At 37.7% G+C, this 21,083-nt stretch overlaps 1 long non-coding RNA gene across 1 annotated transcript; it reads right to left on the bottom strand.

Moving 5' to 3' along the window:
• Positions 1-5,288: 5,288 nt before the first annotated feature.
• On the bottom strand, positions 5,289-9,210 carry LOC113568189. Its single transcript, XR_003409555.2, has 2 exons — positions 9,171-9,210; positions 5,289-5,677 (listed from the first exon to the last, which is right to left on the bottom strand). It is a non-coding gene; the product is annotated as an uncharacterized LOC113568189 (long non-coding RNA).
• Between the last annotated feature and the right edge of the window lie 11,873 nt (positions 9,211-21,083).

The raw sequence follows: 21,083 nt of genomic DNA on the forward strand, positions 1-21,083 counted from the left end.
AAATCAAACGAGGGGCGGAGAAAATGAAACTGGCATGGAACTCAAATACACAAGACAGGGAAAACACGGAACACGGAAGCTGGAGGGACTAACTGTGCCAATGTGTGTGTGTGTGCGCGCGTGTTTGTTTGTGGGACTACGCTCTCACCGTGTCTCACACCTGTTTCTTGTTCTCCGTTGTTACTGTGTGTCTATTTAAGGTCTTGTCTACTCATTAGTGTTATCGATGTTTAACCCCGATAGCCTGCGATCGATGTCGTCTTTTTTGTGTGTTAATAAACGTATGTTTCTGTGTGACACAGCTCGTCCCCGCACTCTGCTCTACCTCCTCAACATTACACCAATAAACTAAACTACAACTACCTGCTAATGAGAACAAGCTAGGGTTTGCTAGTAGACATGAATTTAGTCCAAGTATAACACAGACTATCACCAGGGCATAACCAATATCGTTAAAGCTAGTATTCACTGAGAATTTATACATTAGATTTTCACAAGAAAAGAAAGTTTTACTTCTGGATAGTGTATTGATTTAAAGTTCATTTAAAACTTGAAGGAGTTCATTTACAATGTTACTGGGTTAGCAGTTATTCCTTATTTAAGTGGTGTTGCCTTTCAGAGACAAAGTGACAACGAACATGTCAATGCGCTAAAAATAACTCACATCTGCTTCCTCCACAGATCGTGCTGATTACCTTCACATTTCTGTCTTTCTGTATTAAAAATGGACTGGAATTTTCAGCGCCACTTTTTCATGTTTTGGAGTAAGACTACAATAACTGTTATATGAGATGTATTTTCTTTGTATTGTTTTTTTTTCTTCTATTCATTCAAGGTTAATTTATTCAAATTTACATTTCTATCCATCCAACCAAAAAAAAGTTTATTTATTTATTTATTTATTTTATTATTTTATTATTATTATTTTTTTTTGTATAAAATACAAACCATAATTAACCAAGCATCTTATTTTTAAAATATGTTCTATTTCTGGATATGCTCCTTTCTTCTTCATTCTCAGACTGTCCACCTCCTGCACAAACAGATATTGCTTTTTTGTTGGATGGTTCATGGAGTTAAGAATTTTGTTAAAATGCTGATCCAAGGCTTATTGGATGAGATATGAGATATTAAGGGATATGGGATATTAAGGGACAGCATGTCTAGAAATGTGTGTAATATAAATGCAACCCCACCTTACATCCAAAAATATATATACATTTTGCTTAGGGTAAAAAACACTGTATGAAATCACCAGACTGCAGAACCAAGGTGCAGAATATTACCAGAGTGCTGGAAGCATATAAATGAAGGAATATGCAAAGTTATATAAATTACATATATTATTTATATACATGTAAATTATATATATGTAGAAAATGATTCCAGGTTGCAACTGCAGTGTAAAGGTTTCAAAAGAATGGAACCATATGTAGCCAAATATATGTAACCTTTACATATGGAACCATTTGGTTGCTATGTTCTTGCTATGTAGATGCTATGGATGCTCTGGTGGTTGCATGGGTGTTACCAAGTGGTTGCTAGGGTTTTACCAAGTTGTTGCTATGATCTTGCTATGTAGTTGCTATGGGTCCCAGGTGATTGCATGGGTTTAACAAAGTTGTTGCTATGGTCTTGGTTGCTGTGGTATGCCAGGTGACTGCTGTGCACTTGCTAAGAGGCTGTTATGGCATTCCAGGTGGTTGCTATAGTCTTGCTAGGTGGTTGCTGTGGAATATCCAGTGATTGCTGTTGTTGCTAGCACATTATGTGGTTGCTAGGGTGTTACCAAGATGTTATCAAACAGATTACATAACACAAATAAATATGGTTAAAAAAAAATATTAATAATTATGATTTTTCCTTTTCACAGTTCGCTGATGCAGAGTTTTCTACTAATTGTAAAATACCCATTACATTCAATAACTAAAGAGGCATCAGTGACATAGATAATATAAAACAATAACGTCAATGGAAGTAATAAGGAACAATGGTCTGTATTCAGAACACGAAATCAGTGGTGTGTAAGGATTTGATACATGGGGTAGCAATAGAACACTAAAAGGTGACAACACCTAATTATTTGTTAGGGCAAAGCTACATTTGAACAATATAAGTACCTTTAAATCTAATGGGTATATAATGACATTACTGCAGAGATGTTCAAACGTTTTCCTCTAGAGACCCTTTGCCAGTATTTTGGGAACTTTGGGCCTGCCCAACATGTTAATATATAAACTACTGCAGTGTAGGTATAAAGAAATCAGGTCAGATCGACTTATTTGTTCAAAATGTCTATTGGATATTACTAACAGTCCAATGAAACAAATTAAAATCCAGCACAACAATAAAAGCACATATTCTGCACATATGATCATAACACCTGCTCTAGGTGACTTTTTCTGGCCATGTTTGGGTCCATAAGTAGCCTAAATTCTATTTCCATTCTGTAGGAAGAAACATGTTTTATATTGCTTGTTTCTTTCTCATGCATGTTCAGTGTAGGCCACATGCATATATGTCACATGTACTTCAGGGTTGGGTTGTAATGGAAGTAATAGGGATCAATGGTCTGTACAAAATCAATGGTGTGTGCAGGATTTGCTACATGGGGTGGTAAGACAACACTATGTTACTTTGATGAAGGTCAGGGGTGAGGGCAAGGTGAAGGCCAATCTAAACGAAAGAGCCAGAAGTAACATCTAACAATCTAATAACATCTGATTGCAAAGCAATCATTGTCGATATTAAACAAACAGGCTCTAGCAGCATGCTCTTCAATTGGTTTGCAGAATAAAAAATCTTCATTGACAAGTAAAATTACCTCACGTATTCTATTAATCAGGAATTATTTGTCATCCCTGTAGTCACATCCAACTGGATTGTAAATTTGGATGCTTGTATATGCAACAGTTTAATGAACACAAGATATGAGTGATCAAAATATGCTACAAAATTTTAGTAAAGAAGTTTCAAATATCACCCATCATGCCTAGTGCCTACCGTAAAAGCCTGTCGGGGCAGTGCTATGATCTGGGGTTGCTGCAGTTGGTCAGATCTAGGTTCAGCAACATTATGTGCCCAAAGAATGAGGTCAGCTGACTACCTGAACATACTGAATGAACATTTTATTCCATCAATGGATTTTTTTCATCCCTGATGGCACCGGTATATTCCAAGACGACAATGCCAGGATTCATCAGGCTCTAATTGTGAAAGAGTGGTTCCAGGAGCATGAGACATCATTCACACATGAATTGGCCACCACAGAGCCCAGACCTGAACCCTATTGAGAACGTTTGAGATGTGCTGGAGAAGACTTTGCGCAGTGGTCCAAATCTCCCATCATCAATACAAATCTTGGGGAAACATTAATGGAACTCTGAACAGAAATAAATGTTGTGACATTGCAGAAGCTTCTGGAAATGATGCCACAGTGAATGCATGCCGTAATCAAAGATAAAGGCGGTCCAATGAAATATTAGAGTGTGTGACCTTTTTTTGGCCAGGTAGTGTATTTCTGCTAAAGACCTCAATAATATTTATTCAGGGGGAAAAACAGAAACAGTGTGATTGTGTAGCAGGTTATCCATATACCCAGATGAGATAAAACAGTTGTTATTTTCACTGTTAGTATGTTTATTAACAGTGCAAATTAATGTCATAGCTGGATTTTGAAATTAACTGTGGAAATGATCAGAGCTGCACTGACAATCTAAAAATGGATTTCAACTTCTCTGGGTAAGAACATTAGCGGTAAAGTGTTTTTGTTAAGTATCTGTCATGTACTAATCAAGTACACAATATTTAAATGGTACTTAATCTTAAAATGCATCACCACAATGTAATAAAAACACTAATAAATGTCAGACCCTATTAATGGAGGTCATATTTTAAAATGTATTTATTGATAACATTTCATGACTTGATTTCATATGCTTTCATATATTAGATCCTCAGATATAAAAGTTGTAATCATCCAGGATATGAATGTGACAGTGTTTCTGGAGAACAGAGGAGAACTCTCAGTTACCCATGTGGACTGTCCATCAGGAGATTCATCACTAAACAGGCAAGAGCAGTACTCCTACATTTTTATGGTCCAGCAGAAATAATATAGTTTATTGTAGAAAGCAAGAATTTGAAAACTATGTAAGAGACCATAGAAGAGGTTTATGGTTGTGGTGCAGTATATTGCAAAAGGAGGGTCATGTAATGGTTTACATCAGAGATCAGGTGAAAAGCTTTGCATGCGGTACATTTTGTCTTGGGTGCATTTAATTTGGCACTCAGATTTGTCTAAGATGTTACAGTGCTGATTACTCATTCTAAGATGTGTACATGGCTGTCACTTTGAATGTAAAACTTCCAAGCTTGAGACACTCATGTGACATGTGACATTTCTCTTGGGTTATTAAATTCCTTGGTAATAAGCTGTTCACACCTCCACCAGCTACTGCCTCAGCAAATCAGATTGATCATTGTGGAAGTACAGTTGACTTACAATTTAATGTGTTCTCAGTCAATGTGGACTGATAGACAGGTCTCATCAGACTCTTGATTTCATACTATTGTAATACTCCATTTACAATAATACAGATTTTCTGTATTTCCTGAATGTATTCTCTCTGAGCAGGGCAGATTGGAATACATGTCTGAAGACCGTGATGAAGGTTCACCGAGGACCACCATCTGTCACATTAGTAAATCTTTAGAGAGAAAGGCTCGGTAAGTCAAAAAATTTGTTCAGCCCCTATGCCATTCTTAGTTACAGTTTCTGAAATATTTTGTAAAAATATTTTTGAAACTTGTGAAACTAGAAAGTTTGATAAAATAAGATTATAGTTTGGTTTGGGTTGGAAATGCAAATTAAATGTTAAAGATAAGGGTAAATTAAGTAAATGTAGTGTCCAGGTGACCATTTCAATTAGGGAAAGGTTATAGATACATACTTGCCCAATATTCAACACATACACTAAGAATAATTTGTTAAAAGAATATTCTAGCAATAACCTTTGAAACATTTTCAGTATTGAGGATAATTTAAAATATTTTTTGTCAAATGCATGGATTTAGAGTTATGATATGAAAACTGATGAACTGGCAATTAAAATTAGGTTGTGATTAATTGGGGCACCACCCTATTTTAGGCAGAAATTAATTGGTTAATTAACCTTTAATTAGAATTAATGTTAATTCAGTCTCAACTCATAAAAGTCACAAGTTCCATAATGTAGTCATTGATACAGCCACCAAGAAATTAGAAACACCACTCCTGAATCACAAAATTTACAACTAATAGATTGTTTATTTAATAATCACAGGTAATAGAGTATGAATGCATTAAAAATTAAGGGAAATGCAATTAATGACCTGAGGCATTGGACTCACTAATAAAGAGCTATAACAAAACACGAACGACAGTTACTCAATCAGTGTCAACCACTGCACATATGAATGGAGTTATTATGTCTTATCTTATTTCTGTTGGGCCTTTAGTTCAAACTCTCCATCCGTCCACATTTGGACTGAGCCACAGTTGGATTGTGTTGGCTGACTAAGGCCACTTCTTAGCTTCAAGACCGGAATTACACTGCAACACCCTGAAGTCGATGGAGGAGATGGAGTTTTGGCTGTCTCCGAGCTTGACCCTTTTGAGGATTTTGCAGGCGAACTCCTGAGGATTAATTTACCAAAGAACCATTAGTTCATGGACATCAGCATATGGCAGGAATCAGTTTGCTAGACATTTATATGCAACATTAGCTAGCTATGCCGAGCACAAGCATGCTGCTTGATCATACTACAAGTCAAGAACTGTTGGTGAAATTAAATCATTTCAAGGTTTACATAAAATACATTTTGAATTAATTATAATCTTATCTGATACCACTTGTCATTAGAGCTTGCATAATAAATATTAAAAACTAAGACTAAACAAAAATGAATACAAACTATAAAAAATAATGAATAAATAATAAAATATACAGAGGTCTGAAAATAAATAAATAAACTAAAACCAGAAAATAATGAAAATTTCAAATCTCAGAGTTCCTCCTGTTAATGATGTAAATTGCAGACAGGATCGCATCAGTGTTATCTTGTTGATTGTATCCTGATAGTCTCCTGATGGGAGACGTTACCTTTAAGGGAAGAACAATTTTTAATCAAGCAAAAGAAGTCAGCTATTGAATGCTGAAAGAGCATGTTCTTTAGTTCAGATATATTACTTTAAATAAAAAGCTTTTCATCTCCTGATTTCCGTTTTCCCATTTGGCCATTTTTGACATTACATATAACGTAAACAAAGACGCTGACTTTGATAAAACGATGATGTTCATTGCTACTGCTTCCAGGTACATCCTGATTTTTTTTTCCTGATTAACATATTTCTCATGTTCTAATGTCTGCATCTGTGGGTAACTTAATGAAACCTTTTGAGATTCTAACATTTTTCTAACACCAACTGCATTTAAAATTATGTTTTCATTCTTGAAGAAGGAAACATTCTGTAGATAACATTCGTGCCTTTTGGTTCAAAGGGGCATCCAACACCCAACAAGACAGAAATATTTTACACAAATGTTACTAGTAGTCACAAGCACAATATCACAAAGATATAGACACAAAAGGCTTTTAAAAATGTTTGCTCATTTTTAGTTCATCTATCCCAAAATATTGGGATATTGTATTGTAAAAAGTTTGGTGAACCACACTGACCCAAGTGTCCTTACAGCGGCAATGAGAAACACTCAGATAACAGCGAACTGTTCAAAAACAGAACCATTGGTGTCAAATATGGAATCTACATCTCACGGATCAGGTTAGTTATCCCCTTCCTCTTTACATATCTTGATGCTTTTCCTTAAATTTGGCTTTGTTTTCTACTTATTTATTCCGTGTCAGTTCCCAGTATGTTTAAAACTCTAATAAAGAAGGTGTTGCACACCTTCTCTGATGCATATGAAACCCAAACTACTAGCACTGTAGGCTGGCTTAGTGTACTCAGATGAAAACACTGTGTGGCTTCTACCTGCACCATTCAGCCCTCTTGGTATCTGTTCAGTGATCTTTTAGTAAGATCCTGTTACTGCTTTTATTTGAAGGTATGAGGAGTCCAGCATCCACATTACCTTCACTGCAGGGAAGAACAACCTTGATAAACCAGTCAGCCAAATCCTCAAAGTATGAAAACAAAGAACACCTTTGCTATTGGATTTTATTATAGAAGTTATAGAAAATCATTTAATTATTCAGATTAAATTTGTGCTCTCCCTCTCTCTATATATCCATCTATTGGTTTGCCTGTCTCTGTCGCTCACCCTCTATCGCTTTATCTATCAGGTCCAGAATTCCCTAAGGGACTTAACACTCACTATTTTAATCAAAGTCCCAATAAAACTAAGAGATAAGGATTTCTGGACCACTAAGGATTTTCAGGTACAGTAGCATATCAGTGCAAACATTTTTAACATTCATGAATCAACAGTGCAATTTAATCATATAGTAGATAAAATTCATATCCTACAAAATGGCCTATGGAGTTTACAAGATAATCTTCTGGTAATTGTTTTTATTCTTTAGATTCAATATTGTAGTGTAGACATAGATGATCAACCCACAGTCCCTGATTTAGTGGTGGCACTAAAAAAAATCACCACAAAATGGTAACTGTTACAGCTTTGTTTCCCAAAACAGCATTTCTGTAACAGAGAAATAGCCAAATTATTTGCCTTAGTAAAGCTTTCTCTATGTAAATATAATAAATCACTTCATGATTATGTATACTCAGTGTAAACATAACCAATGGAAACTTTCTTTGTTTTAGAACTGTTCTGTGGCTGTGTGCAGACATTTTAGGTGTAATACAAATATGATGAGAAGGGAGCCAAAATTGTACATGTCTGGTCATGTTAGTTCTGGGTGGACTGAACAGGTGCATTTATACTACATTTAAACTGTGTTTATTAATTGTATTTATATTGCCACATATTGTAACATGATAAATAACATCTGACAACACTGATACGTTTTACCAGTACAGAGAGTTCTTAGTTTTAATTTTTATACGCTTAATTTTTCATGCATTTCCTCTCACTCTTAGACTGGACTCCGATCAGTGGTTTTTGAGCTGGTCAGTACAGCAACTCTGAATATGACAAAAATAAATTTGCCTACTATTCCTCTGATTCTCTACATACTGTACCCACAGGCCTGGTAAACAAACATCTTTTTTATCTGAAGATGTCATAAATCCCTTCTGTCCCAATTACAAAAGCCTTTAAATTTTTGTTTCTGAGTATACAAATTAATACTACATTAATCGCTTGATAGTGATTAGAGTGCTGATGCACTCTATTACAGTACTGGCCATGAGTCCACTGACTTGTAATGTTTGTCATGAATCTGTTTTTCACCTATATGTAATGACTTATACAAACATAAATATCACAAGTAATTATGAGCATGTCTATGTAAGCACATATTAAAATAAAACCTACTTCTTTAAAAAACCCTTTATGCACCAGCAGTTTTAAGATCATTTTTGTTCACGTTAACACTAGGTATCTGAAATTATACACATATCACAACGATTATTCAGGATTCAAATAGAAGTAGACACTTGGGACAAGACATCCATTTACATCCAGGCTCATTTGTCCATCATTTAGGTTCCATTTGAGCTCATCTAATACAGAGGAAAATGTAAAAAACAAACAAACAAACAAACAAACAAACAAAAAAAATCCACCATAAAATGCCTTTGATTTTTTGGGTGTATAATGTGTCTATTGATGCTGGAGATTCAGTTTCACTCCTACTCTACATTTCCTGATTCACCAGGGTCTTGTGTAATAAACTGAATAGTTTTGAGCATATACATGAAAAGAATAAGTATCTAAATAGTATTTTCCACTAAGTGGTATTTTCCACTTCTCCAAAGTGTCCAAAAACATCTCCAAATGCACACAAAAAATCAACAATCGAAATACATCAATTTTGCATGTTTATTTTTGTTAAAACATCATAGTAAGTTACTTTAGAAGGTCCACAATATTAGCTTCATAGCATCATTGGGGGAAAATACTGTAGCTAATACTGTAAATGCTGGGGAAAATACTAAATATAATTATACTAAAGAAATAGTATAATTTCTCATTTACACTTACAATTTGTAGCAGGATTACGAATTTTTCCAGCAGTGAATGGAAACATCCAGTGATTTGCTATGCAAACATCGAAGGTAGTCCATGCTAGCAGCCAAGCTAGTCCATGCTAGACGCACCCAAACAACTCCACATAAACTTTAGCTAAAACAAGTTTGTTCCTTTCCATAATGTCCAAAAGTATTGGTGATCAAATCATTCTTATGGTTTTACGAGTTTTGTCAAACAGCGTCAAACCCATATGCTAGACTATCTGCTAACAACACTGAAAAACTGGCAGTACACAGTGCGCAGACCTTTAAACACGAAAGGGATGACTAAATAAGTCAAGCGAGGGGTCTACGTTTTCGTCTAAACGTCCTCTATTTGATAAAATAGCTGCCAATCACGCCGCTTGCCCTGGAAACATTTGTGGAGTAACTAATTGTCACCCCGCCTCTTCTTCCTTCACTCATAGGTGAGTATTGCTGTCACTCCAAGACAATGGCGCTGCAATGACCAATAGAAATTCATATAAAGTAGAAAAGGCGGGGGCGGGGGGGTCTAATGCTCTATTCAGAAACACGTTTACGTCAGGAACGTGCATTTTGAGTTAACCAAAGGATTGCGTATTTTGGGTTTGCTTACGAAGGAACTGAACGCGTGTTTTTACGCAAAGAACTGAGCACGCAATTAAATAACTTTACTAACATTACGTGTACCGTTTAAACGCACAGTTGTTTTGATGGTAGTGGAATTTTCTATGACAAAATCTGAACTTATCTTTTAACGGAAGAATGTTTTAAAAGACCAATTGTTGCAATAATTCACGCATCCAGAGGAAAGATATTTCAGTACAAACCCCATATGCTTCCAAAATGATATTTGGAATCTGAAAATCTGAACAGTAGATTTGCTTTATATGTCAAATATCAGACATATAAAACAGGAAACATTTTTCTCTAGGTGTAGGATTTGAAACATTGTTTTAAACAATACAGTGTTGTATCAATAGTGCTGCATGTTGATGAATCAATAAATTGCACCTTAGTTTCTAGTGCCAAAATCCACTGATGGTATTGCACTGTATAAAAGACACTGACATAAGTCTGCATCACTGTTGATACAGTTGAATCAAGCTGATATTAACAGTTCTTTTAAAATCCTAAATTTCTTTGCCATAGACTGATTTGTTTAATGGTGTAATGGGGAATTGTGTGTGTGTGTGTGTGTGTGTGTGTGTGTGTGTGTGTGTGTGTGTGTGTGTGTGTGTGTGTGTGTGTGTTTGTAGATTAATACCTGGGTGGAGGTGTATGAGGAGAAATGCGTCCTTAACGAGATAATTGTAGGAGCAGTAGCAGGGCTGCTGATTCTGGCTGTCATCACTGCTGACCTCTACAAGGTCAGTTCTGCTCTTGTTACCATTTGCTATTGTCACTTCCAGAATTCCTGTGTCCAATGCCGTATAAACATTTAATGGGTGATATTTGTTTGACTCTGTATTTGACTGCTTTATTCCTGTATATAACTCCAGGCTGGGTTCTTCAAAAGCCGCTATAAGCAGATGTTGGAGGATGCGAGCTCTGGTGCTGATGGGACTGAGGAGGAGGTGGAGGCAGCTGGAGAACACTCAGCTGCTGCACTGCTCTGCTTAAATTCCAACATGGATTTGTCAATCTGTGCTTGGGAGATTACAATGGCAGCTGTAAAGTTCACAGATGCTACTGTGCTGCCTAAAATGTCAGATTCATCTGTATATCATGTCAGACTCGTGTATATGATACATTTGCTTTGTACTGGCCTTTTTGGTAGTTATAAAGAAAACGTACAGTTATTCAGAGTTGAAATGGCAATTTTGTCTTAATGTGTTTTATATATTTGTACTCATTCTTACTCCCTTACTCAATTACTCATCTTCGCTATTATTAAAAACCTTCCCATAAAGACTACCAAGGAAAATATTTATATGTGTATGGAGAGTTTATATGAGGCAGACATATGGATATTGAAAGGGAATTTGAAAACTGGAGAGAGGCAAAACATTTTGCAAAGTAAACAGGAGACTTGGATGCAAATGCTAGATTTATTAAAAGGTCAAAAACCGTAATGGCGTCCAAAAACCAGGGTAAACAGTCAGCTAAGCTGTCCAGTCAAAAAGGGGCAAATATGAAAGATCTAGTTAAAAAAAATTCATGCCCCCTAGTCTAGACCCTGTTTCCCAGCATCCACCTGATAACACATCTTCTGTCACTCAATCCAGACCCTCCAATAGTTACATGCTCACCAGATCTGCCTCTCCTGTTTACTGACTCATTCCCCATGCTCATCACCTTGACAATTCTCTAGATAACCTCAGCACACCAGTGAAGCTATCCGCTTTGAACATTAGACCAGTAAGAGTGGGGGTTATTTTCTCTCTCACTAAGCCTGTGCAGATGGACATTAGCGCACTCCACTCAGAACTTATCTTTTTTTTTTTATTAACTCTATGGACTATTTGGTGATTTTAGGTCTCTCCTGGCTCCACCTCCATAATCCACTCCTTTAATGGCCCACTCTAGACATTGCTTCCTGGTCACTCTACTGTTTCAAGAACTGCTTAAAAATCCCCTCTATATCTATCTTTTCCACATCCATCGAAAGCCCTCTACCCAACACCATCACCCTTCTCTGTGAATACTCTGATCTTAGAAGTCTTCAGTAAGTAGAATGCAACTAGCATTCCTCTACATAGGCATTACGGCTGTGTTATCGACCTCATCGACGGTGCTGTGCTTCCTTGATCACGTGTTTATCCCCTTATACAAGTTTGTAATGATCACATATGGTAAATAATGTGTACAAATGTGTCAACCTTTTTCCTTTTTGTTTTTTTTTACTTGTGTTTTCGGTTCAGCGCATACCCTCTAATGGGCGGGGGTGGGGGGGTGGTACATGAGTTCAGGGCTCATCCCTCACGGAGCAGATGACTGTAGTTGGGGTCGATCATCAAATGGAAAGGACAATCACAAATGCACTAGCAATGAAATAGGGAATACTAGGAACCAGAAAAGAGAGGGTTTTTTGAAAACACGGAAGCATCAGGTCATGGGACTTCACTTGGGGAGAGCTCGCATCTTTGCCCTCCAATTTCGTGCAGTGGATATACACCTGAAGGAATAGGTAAATTTTTCCTCTTACCTGGAGTAGTATTGACTGTGGACAGAATTTTCAGAGGATTTATGAACTTCGCTTTCCTGTGTACCAAAGGGGACTAGTGGGGTGAGTTGTGAAGTGGTAAAGAGACCACTGAGTCCCCATCTTGTTTTGCCAAGTTCATTCCTTCCCTGTTATTAACATTTTTTTTACCAATGTCAAAGTGGCTGTTTTGGACGACCTGATGTGTGATTTTAAGTTGGGAATATTTGTATAATACTACTTGTAGAGTTGTTTCATACACATGTTGGGGAAGGGAAGTTATTAAACACCCTACTTTACAGCGTTACAGTGCTAGAATATCAGTCGCACCACCCCATCCTTGTTTGTGTTTGTGAAAGAGTCCTGAGGAAAACAGAGCAAATGTCACAAGCTGAGCATGAAGCTATGGAGACACATATAAGAAGCATTAGCACAGGGGTTTATCCAGCCTTCCATTTCACCTGCTGCGGTTGGATTTTTCTTTGTCAGTAAAAAGGATGGTGGACTAAGACCAGGCATAGATTACAGAGGTCTGAATGCACTCACAACAAAATATCCTATCCACTGCCTTTGTTCAGTAGCACTAGAACAATTATGTGAAGCATCCTACGTAGGTTATATTATACAGGAAGATCAAAGCAGTCACTCAGTGGCCAATCCCTGTCTCTGTTGTATAATGTCTACATATCTACATCTGTCTCACATCTGACTGTGGGTTTTGTCACTGATCTCCCTTCTTCCCAGCGGTTCATGACAATACTTACAGTGGTGGACAGATTCTCCCAGAGAGTCTGGTTCATTCCATTCAAACGACTGCCAACCACCTTCCAAACTGTGGAGGCTCTATTCAATTGTCTTCTGTTTCTTTGGAATCCTTGAGGATATTGTATCAGATCATGGACCCCAGTTTCCATCACGAACCTGGTCAGCCTTCCTGGAATCTCATGGCCAGTGCAAATAGTTAAACCATGAGATGGGGAACTTTTTGAGAATATTCTGTCAAAATAATCAGTCTGATTGAGTCATTTCCTTCCTTGTACTGAAATGGCTCAAAACTCACTCATTAGCTCAGTCACTGCCTTAACTCCATTAGAGTTCTGTCTTGGTTATCAGTCTCCACTCATGCTGTGGACTTCGTGCAGTTGATGAATGGAAGCAAAGAAGGATGTCTGAGAGAAAACCCACCAACATATAAACAGGGCTATTCAGCATCATAAGAGATATGCACACCAACATCGACAAGAGACTTCCACGTATGCACCAAGGGATCAGATCTGGTTATCTACAAAAGACTTCAGATTTGCCAAAGGCAGTAAGAAAATTTAACGCATGTACATTGGACCTTTTAAAATCAAGCAAATCAACCAAGTAGTGTACTAATTAGACCTACGCATAAATTACCACATGTCTAATTCATTCCATGTCTCCCTCTTCAAACCTGTGATTCTAGGTCTGCTGGATGTGGTGCCACCCGATGCTGAGCCACCCCCTCTAGACGAAGTTGAGAGTGCTCTGGTCTGCGCTGTCCATTGGATGCTGGATACAAGGTGAAGGGCTGGCCAGTTACAATTCCTTGTAGACAAATTCTTTGTGGGTTATGGTCTTGAAAAAGATGCTGGGTGTTTGCACGAGACATCCTGGACTCAGGATTGGTGGAAGATTTATTTTAAGATCCATCCAGATGTAGGCCTTGCCCAAGAAGTTGCCCTAGAAGGCAGTCTGAAAACTGTCATGCAGTACATGAAGGGAATTGTTCTTGTTCAACATAATCCGTCCAGCACCGTGGCTGTGCGAGCTTCTTCAGGGAGAATGGGTGGTGATCATTGTTCCACAGCCATCCCTGACCCTTTTGGGGGAGGTTACTGTCATACTGACGCTTTCATCGCATTTACGGCATTTAGCTGATGCATTTACTGCATTTAGCTGATGGTTTTATCGGAAAAAAACTCGCAATTAAGACTAAATACAACTTGAGCATTAAGGGCCTTGCTCAAGAGCAGAAAGGGAACCATTTGGCAGTGGAGAGGCTTGAACTGGCAACCTTCTGAGTAAAAGTCAAGTACCTTAACCACTGAGCTATCACTGCCCTATCACTAAAGCTACCACAACAGTACTGTTCTGAGACACATCTGTACTGTTCTTAAAAGTAAGGTCATCAGGTTGTCACATATTAAAAGCCATTTGAAAGACTATAATTTGATTTAATCTGTGGAATCCTACCAACTGACATTCTCATATGCAGGCTAACCTCTCTGTAGGTGGCATACAACAAACTTCAAAAGATGACCCTCAAGTGTTAGCCAAGCATATGTCTAGCTAACATCCTCATATGTTGGCATACCTCTGTAGGTGCCAGACAGCAAGGTTCTAGGGAACAGTCACAAGTGTGCCACTGTAAAATGATAAGTGAAACATTTTAGTGTTGACAGAATGATATCCAATGCCATTCAAATTTTAATTCTGAAATGAACCAGTAGGCTATTGGGAAGCCTGTTGTTTTCCCCATTCTAGGGTTAGGGTTGGCATTAGAGATACAATTGCACCATTCTTAAAAATAGGTTTGTCAGGTCATCACACAGCCAAAACCATTTGAAAGACAAACATTTGATTTAAATTGTGGAATCATACCAATGTCCAGCTGACATCCTCATATGTAAGCCAACCCCTCTCTAGGTGGCAGACAACAAACTTTATAGTCAGCAAGTATAAAATGGTAATTGAAACATTGTATGATTGAGAGAATCCAGTGCCAGTGAATGCTTAAAAACATTAATTCTGACAAAATTCTAAATTCTTGTTTTTCCAGGGTTAGGGTTAGCATTAGAGATACTGTACTTCCTGACAGTAACTGTAATTTATTTTTATTACTATTATTATTATTATTATTTTGTGTGTGTGTGTCCATATGCGTGTGAGGGAGGATATACATTTTATATATAGATACATTTATATATATTTTATATATATATATATATATATATACACATTCTCCATTTTGATTATTTGCTAAAGATGTAAAGATATTACTTCTTTAAGCATGGAAAAAACCCAACAACAGCATCCTTTTTTTTTAAAGAAATATAATCCCTGTTTCAGGCATATTTTTTCCTGATATAGTTTGAAGACTAGACTCATCAGATGGTGAAAGGCCTTGCAATGTGTTCCACTGTCACTGATCTGTCATCTAGTGTGGAAACCACAACAACTTCAAAATTCCCAATGACAAGACGACAAGTTTTGTAGTGTCTACTACTGGAAACATAAATCATATTTCTGTTCCTTACCATTTAAAAACATTGTGTCATTCATAAAGCTGAAGTTCACTTTTAATTCATATTTTCCTTGCCAACTTAAATGGGAGAATGAAAAGACAAGAAAAAATTAGATTTAAGGTGAGAAAGAAAATCTGAAGAAAATGTCATAAAGATGGAAGGGAACATTCAAATAAGACTTCTAGAGCCTCATGATTTGTTCAGAAAGAAGATACAGAGTTGTCAGGCATTTGAAATGATTTCTATACATATGCATACCTAAAACCAAAAATGATTTGTTTTTAGTCAGTAATGGCAGGTTTTCAGTACACGCAAACATCCCAGATAGGCTGAGTATAGCCTCTCTGTCAGTATAGTATAATGTCCATCTGTGATGGAGTTAGCTGGCCTATCCCATCACCAGGCTATCAAAATCCCAGGACCCAATTAGGACTTTTATTTAATAGACAGTATACTTACTTGTTTCTTTATTAGTTACAAAGCTGTGGATCATACTAATTACACTGGATTGTCAGGTGATTCCATGGACAGAGAACAGGGAAGCAGCATAACCTGGTATATAGAGAGTAGAACTTAAACTGCAGCTGTAATAATTCTGACTTGCCTGTATAAGTTATCTTGTGTTCACAGTTAGTCTAATGGTCTAGGTTAGACTAAAGAATATATATATAGTGTGTGTGTGTGTGTGTGTGTGTTTGTGCGCGCATGTGTGTAATTATGACATTGCTATACCTTTAGCAAAAAATGGTTTAGCTAATGGTAGGAAGAGCTAGAGGTAAATAAAAGGAAACAGGATTAGAGAGTATAGTTTGGTGCATCACGGGGGTTAATCTGTACAAACTGCTTAGCTCAATGCCAATTGCACATTGTAAGTTGAAATATTATATTGTGTGTTTGAATTATTTGTGTGATTGTGATTGTTTTGTTAAATTGCCAAAAACTCAAAATCTCCTGTCTTGTAAATATAGCACATCCACTACCATCAGAATGGCTGATAATGAGACATCCAGAACTTCTACTTATTTCCTCAGTCAAGCAAAAAAAAAAAAAAAAAAAGTTTTTTAAATAATCACGGTATAGGTGCGTTTGTAATAAACTCAATTCACCTTATAAATTTATCGGTTTGATCGGTCTCCCCCTACTCCAAACCTAGTAAAGCTCAATTTGTTTCCAATGGGTGAGTAACTGCTACACAAGTATTTAATGAGTATATATATATATATACACACATTATCACAACAAAAAGCAAACTTTGGATTAATTCTAGATAGTGCATTGATTTAAAGTTGACTGTAGGACGTTTTAAGATTTTAAAACGTTACTGGGTTAGCAGCTATGTCTTACTTGGAGGATTTGGAAACCACACAGGCTACGCTATAGGCGAGCATCAGGGTTTGGTCTGGACATCCAGCTTCTGATTGCAAAATATTAATTTGCTTTGTTTAGCTTTTACTGTTTTCATATGAATTCATGAGAGCACATGAAATCTGCTGGCCAGTGAGTGTAAGGAGGCAGTTAGGGAATGAAAAGCACCTTAAGTTTCTGCAGGGTGATGTTTTTCTCTATGAAAGGGGAAGCAACAGAGACAAAGCGACAATGAACATATCAATGTGCTAAAACAACTCACACATCTGCTTCCTCCACAGTTGCACTGTTTACCTTCACATTTATGTCATAACACCTTAACAGTGCCATAGGCTGATCGCCTCCATGCCACATTGATGCAATAATTCATGCAGAAAGAGTGCTGACCAACTATTGAGTGCATATATACACATACATACATATTCAAATTTTCTGAGATACTGACCTTTGGGGTTTCATTGGCTGTAGGCCATAATCATAACATTAAAAGAAATAAACACTTGAAATAGATCACTCTGTGTAATGAATCTATATAAATATACGAGTTTCACTTTTTGAATTGAATTACTGACGAATTAACTTTTCGATGATATTCTAATTTATTGAGATGCACCTGTATATATATTGTCCATAAGTCATTTCAAAACGGGTTAGTCACAATGTAACGTTTGGGAGGTGGAGAGCGAACATGCTTGTGAAGTGACGACGCCAATAACTAGGAAAGCCATAATGAACCAGCTCAGATTGGACAGATGAATAATAAGTTTAATATCAAACAGACTAACAATGCAGAATAGAATGAAGAACAAGGGCCAACAGTGTGAAGGCGAGAACAAGGGAACAAAGGAAATAAACACTAAAGGAAAGACTAACGGAAAACAACGATGAGGCATAAAACGAGGACAAGCGGGGAATACACTGAACCGGGCTACGGGAGACAATAACCAAGACAAAAAAAACAAAACACAGGTAATCAGAACTCAAAGGAAAACCAGACAACATTTGCGCATACGAAAAGGGGACGAGAAACCTAAACAGAAGCGAAGCGACGGGAAAACATCTGACGAGGAACGAGAGCGGAATAAAACAGGCGAATACTAACAGGGAATGCAACATAGACGAAAGAACAGAAGAAAACTAACGAACACGAACAGAAAACATAACTTCACCTGGAACGAGAAAAGAGTTCAAGCGGGATATACCCAATCAATTACTAGCAGAAACAGGGTTTAAATAGACACATTAACGAAGGATCAACGTGAACCAGCTTGAGGTAAAGGGGAGGAGACAGGAAACCATAGAAACAGACGATAGTTGGAAAACAACTATCAACGAGTATCCCCGTACTCTCCTTGTCGGCTCTTTGACCCTGGACTGCCTTAACGACTCTAATTCTGGATTTGCTCCTATTAAATCTTCTCCGCACATGCGTCCGCCTCCTTACCGTTCAACGTTACAATATGTAATGTAGTTTTCTTTTCCTTATTTCATTAAACATTTTTAATGACAGTTGAAATCTTGTATTTACAGTGACCCAGTGGAAAGATAATTCAGTATTAAGACGATACGATTACAAAATATTAAATAGAATTCGACCATTTGAATAGCAAATTTGCTTTTAAGTAAAATATCAGATATATAAAGCAGCAAACATATTTCTAGGAGATGAAACATGGTTTTACACAATATAGTGCTTGACTGATTGTTCATGTTGATGTATCATTGAATTACAATCTAGTTTCTACTGGCAAAACCCACTGATAGTATTGCACTGTATTAAAATATTGACAAGCCTGCATACAGTAGAATCAATATGTGAAAAGTGGCAATTCCTTATGTATTCTTAAAGAAAGTGTAATATATTTATTATAAAATGCAATTGTCATGCAGCCCTTCGGTCCAGCAGGACCAATAAGGCTAATGCTGAGGCCCTTCACTACATTTCCCAGAGTCCCCTCGGGGAATCATTGTCCCCTGAATAATAATGCCATACACATGTTTCTAGCTCTATTTAATTCCTGTAGGTTAGCTGCTTGTTTCTGAGGTATTGCTGGTGTTCCTGTGAGTGTATTCATTGTTTGCTGAACTCCCTGCATTTTGACTTGTTCTCATATTCTTGACTTTGTCTTTGGGTTGATCCTTTGTATTTGGTTACCTTCAGGATTGTTTCTCTCTGGCTCTGTTTTGTTGGACCATTTTTTTTTACTATGATTTGGCTTTACCCTCTTATATTAAATTATTGACGTATCTGGACCCTTTCTGCCGCGTTACAAAATACATCACCGCTATGCAGTGGCCTTAGTAAAGGCAAATGCTAATCTAGGACATCTTTTGGAACAACATCAACATTTGCAGGAGGGATTTATTCAGTTGGTGGACTCATTAGCCAAACAACAGGTAGAGCAACAGAGGCAGATGGCTCAACTAGTGTGGAGTAGGCTATAATGTGGTGAGCATTTTCACAAAGGGGTTGGTATCAAAAATGCTTTTTGCTGCCTGTCTTTTTTTTTTTTTTGGTACTGTCAGTGGTCTGTTTCTGTTTCAGTCTTGATTGATTCTGGAGCTGAGGGGCACTTTATCTTTGCTTGACTGGTCCAGGAACTACAGATCCCCATGGAATCATTAAAACAACCCCTGAAAGTAGTAGCATTGAATGGACACCCCATAGGAAATGGTTCCATCACTATGAGAGCCCAGCCAGTTAAATTAATCAGTGCCCTCCACACAGAGATGATTACCTTCTTTGTGATAGAATTCTCTGAATTCTCTGTGATATTAGGCCTACCTTGGTTGAAGTGACATGGCCCTTGCATTTCTTGGTCTGAGCAAGAGTTATTCTCATGGCTCCTTTATTGTTTTCGTAACTGTTTACAGTTTTCTGCCCTTGCTGAGAGATCTACTACTATAGAAAGCCTAGCCATGGAAACCCCTCTCACCATCTATCTGGAATATGTTGATCTTACAGAAGTGCTCAGTAAGCACAAAGCTACCAAACTCCCCCCACACCATCCTTATTACTGCTTTGGTTTGTTTTATTGGATTATCATCTGGTTGGTTAAGGTAGGCTCTGAGTTCACTTACTTTTGTCTTAGATTCTGTAAAATTCAAGGCTTGTTGTCTAAACATAGTTGTTAGTTGCTTGGTAGCGGTGATTACTCACTACAGGTATAGTTTCTCCCTGACCTTAGGTGTGAATTGAGGGGCGGGCTCAGCACTTATTGAACTGAGTTAAATTAGGATGACTCCGCTAAGTCTGTAGTGGTAATCAACATCTAGAGGAGGTTTGGTGGTGTTCTCAATCAGTTCATCTACATATCACCTACAGGGCTTCACAAACTCAGCTAAGTATCTTCTCATATTATCTCAATCCTTTATCTCATACATCCACAAATCAAGCATCTGAAATGTGCTTCGCAATTCCTGTCCACATATCCCACAGATTTCTTCGACACAATCATAGACGTCGCAATCTCAGCAACCTCACGAACTCACAACGCTTCACACCATTATATATTGTGGTGGCAGGAGGGCTCTGGAACTGCCAATCTGCTGTCCAGAAGGCTGACTTCATCTCAGCATTAGCATCCCTCCACTTCCTACACTTCCTGGCTCTAACAGAAACATGGATCACCCCTGAGAACCATTCTCTGAGGCGTCTTGGCAGGGGCGGTGGCACAGGTTTACTAATGTCTTGAGAGTGGCGTTTCACTCCACTTTCCTTCTCTACACTTTCCATCTCCTCTTTTGAATTTCATGCCATTACAGTGTCTTTCCCCACCAAACTTCTTATCATTGTCATCTACCGCCCTCCAGGTTCCCTAGATCACTTCATTGATGAGCTCGACATCCTTCTGAGTCATTTCCCTATTGAAGGAAATACTCATTCTCCTTGGTGACTTCAACCTTCCATCAGACAAGCTGCATTCTTCCTGCATCTTTCCACTGTTGACAGCATTTGACCTCACCCTCAACCACTCTCCTCTGACTCACAAAGCGGGCAGTGTTCTGGACCTGATCTTCACCCGTACCACCACAACAAAGGACATCACCCCCCTCCACCTCTCAGACCATCACTTTCAATCCTTCTCTCTTTCCCTTCCTTCACTTTCCATCCAGTCCTCTC

Source organism: Electrophorus electricus, chromosome 14 (genome assembly GCF_013358815.1).
Source record: "Electrophorus electricus isolate fEleEle1 chromosome 14, fEleEle1.pri, whole genome shotgun sequence".
Classification (NCBI taxonomy): Eukaryota; Metazoa; Chordata; class Actinopteri; order Gymnotiformes; family Gymnotidae; genus Electrophorus; species Electrophorus electricus.